Genomic DNA, 3,380 nt, shown 5'->3' on the forward strand with positions numbered 1-3,380 from the left:
AAGTAACATACCAAAGGACAAAGGGAATGATATACGGGACTGTAACAGCCGATGGCCGACGCTCGAGAAGATTCCCCTTTAATTTCATTGTTGTCATGTTGTTAGATTGTCTGTCGCATTCATCATCGCATCATGCGCATCATCCACATTGCATCGGCACTCCGTTTGCCAGCATTTTTCCAAACTACATCCGTTACTAGTTGTCGGTTCTCTCCGTTTTCGTCATTGACCGTTTTGGGACCAACCGCACACACACGTGCCCACAGCATCGATAAAATAATTGTTTTTAAAACTGCATGAAACCTATTCTCGGATTTGGTTGAAACTTGGAGTGCGGTCTTATTTTAATATACTTAGGCCGCTAGCCAAATTTCGTCGCAATCGGAGTCCGTTTGATACCCGAACGGCCGATCGTAGCGGCATCATCATCGGTTTACCGTTGGACCTTTTTAGGTGTATTAAAATATCATGTCAGGCCGCAAAATTCCCTCTCTGCTTAGCCACCACCACTCTACACAGCTCACTGACCTAGCCAAGCGTCGGCTTGCGGCCAGAGCCGTCCGATCGTGATCGTGCAGTTGAAATATGTGCTAAAATCCCATAACCCTAGCCCCAATCCTATTTTAAAAAGCCACCATGCCTAATTTTGACAGCCAACCTCCTCTCCTCGGGATCCGCGCCCAAAACCCTAGCTAGCCGCCACTCTCTCCCTCCTATCTCCCTCCAGCCGCCGGCCTGCGAGACCCGGATCGGGCCCTCTGGGGCCCTAATCGCCAGTGTCGCCAGCCCCAAGGAGCTCGAGCTCCCGAGCCTCCCGCTCCTCCCCAAGTGAGCCAGTGGCTCCTCTCCTCTCGGGCCCTTCGTGGCAGCCGAGCCAGTAGGCGCTCGCCGGCCACTAGCGCAATCCCCGTAGCCGGTCGCCCTTAACCTCCCTAGTCGCTGCATGTATCTCAGCGGATCCGAACCTCGCCACCGGCCTGCGTAGCCCTGCCGGACGGAGTCCATCATCCGCCATTGCCTCTGCCGAGCCGCGCTGGAGCTTGCTCCCACTCCGCCCCGCGACACCAGCCATCACCGCCATCGAGAACGGGCCGACCACCCTGGATCCGAGCTCGGCGACTATCCCCGGCCTCGATCTGCTCCCCTGCTGCCTCGACGGGCGGTCAGCGAAGCCCTGCGGCAGTCGCCGTCGCGGTTGCTTCTGCTCAGGATCGAGCAGGCAGGAGGCTCCGTGTTGACTGTCGGCCAGGTGGGCCGCGCCTGGCCCAGTCGGCCTCCTCCTCGCCCTCGGCCGAGCGCAAGTCCCAGCCGACCCTCACCATCGAGACGGCCTTCTAAGGCCCAAGGTGAGCCATCCCCGAGCCCCACCTATCCAACGCCCTAGGCGTCTCCTTGCTATGTTGCGCACGTGGTCAAATTCGTCCTGTACCAGATTTCGCCCCGTGTAGTTTTTTTTATGTCCTGCGATTTTTTCAATTACGAGGGATTTCAGAAAACATGCATATCTTTAAAACGCCCGTAACTTTTAAATCGTGTGTCGGATCAGAATAAGTTAGATATGTAGAATGTGTAGAATTTCGTGTAGATTAATATTTTCCAACTCTCATGCATGTTTAAAGCTGTTTAGCATGTTGTTTGCATCGGTTTGTGTGTCGATGTGATAGAAATGGTTTAGTCCGTAGTTAATTAATCGTAGATCCGTTGCAGATGAGCCATATATGTAAATGGACTAGAACGACGAGTAGAATCACGTGAACCACTTTGTTTTGCCGTTTAAGAAACATAAAATGTGATTAGGACAATGTGGACATATTTAGAATTTAACGTGTGGGGTCGATTTGGCAATGCTATATGTCATTTCCGGCCTCATTTAAAATGCTTAGATATGTAGTTTATTAGTGCTTCACCACTTGCCATGTTTAACAACATTTAATATTGTCGTGAAAATAAACGATAGTGAACTAAATAATTAAACGTGGAGTTTCGTCAACTCGTTGCATATTGAGCTTCATTTAACGTGTAGTCTTTGATTGTTGTGAATTGACATGCCATGCCTTGCATAATTTAAACTGATCATGCATCATATGCAAATTGCATCATGTCATGCATGTGCCGTGGTGAATACTGTGTGTTGATTCTTGTTTCCGCTTTGCTTCGTCTCGATAGAGTTCCGCAAGCATGTCAGAATGTGAGGATCCGTTCGACTACGTCGGTTCATCTGTTTCACGGAGAAGTTTTTCTTCCAAGCGGGATCTCAGGCAAGATGATCATTTCCCTAGATACCATTACTATGACCGCCATGCTAGTTGTTTTGTTTCTATCATTATGTCTCGCTGCCTACCACCTGTTAAATATTAGCCTCCCAACATTGCCATGAAAACCTTCAACCTTTCTACAACCTAGCAAACCACTGATTGGCAAGGTTACCGCTTGCTTAACCATTGGATAGCGTTGCTAGATGCAGGTGCAGTTGCTTCCATGTGCCAACATGGGTTCCTTGTTATATCACCATATTATTGCTAATTAATTTAATGCACCTATATACTTGGTAAAAGGTGGAAGGCTTGGCCTTCTAGCCTGGTGTTTTGTGCCACCTTTGCCGCCTTAGTTTTGGCTACCGGTGTTATGTTCCATAATTGAGCGCTCTTAACATGCTTGGGGTTGTTATGGGGACCCCCTTGACTTTCGTTTTGGGATAAAGCTCGTCTCGCAAGGCCCAACATTGGTACTATATTTCCCAACATAATAATTCTGATAATACTGAAAAACATAGGGCGTCATGAACCCGAGGAGTAATTCAACATAATACAGGGAGGGCTAGTGCTGATGGTGTTGGTCCAAAACAAATCACTGTGCGGGGCCAACTCAGGGCAACTCGGGAGATTTCTATCAGGCCACTGTACCGTCCCTTATCCATCGTGTTGTGAGAACGAGATACGCGGCTCCTATCGGGATCGTCGACACGTCGGGCGGCCTTGCTGGACTTTTTTACCTTTCTCGAGCGTCTTGTGTGAGGTATTCCGAGGATGCTTTGGGTTATCTCGAGGTTGAGGTTTTCCAATAGGAACCCGAGGAGATCACGGGTTTTCCCTGATCGAGGTCATTCCGGCGCAGCGTGTGGTAGTTTGTGATGGACTAGTTGGAGCACCCCTGTAGGGCTAAATCTTTTGGAAAGCCGTGCCCGTGGTTATGTGGCAAAGTGGAAACTTTGTTTAACATCCGGTTCTAGATAGCTCGAAGTAAACTTAACTAGAACTTGCCAACTAAGTGTGTAACCATGACTGTCTCTTTTGTGATTTCCTTCTCTGATCGAGGACATGGTGGGGTTATTTCTGACGTAAGTAGGTGTTCTGGATCATTCATTTGATCATCAGTAGTTC

This window comes from Hordeum vulgare, chromosome 2H (assembly GCF_904849725.1).
Source record: "Hordeum vulgare subsp. vulgare chromosome 2H, MorexV3_pseudomolecules_assembly, whole genome shotgun sequence".
Lineage (NCBI taxonomy): Eukaryota > Viridiplantae > Streptophyta > Magnoliopsida > Poales > Poaceae > Hordeum > Hordeum vulgare.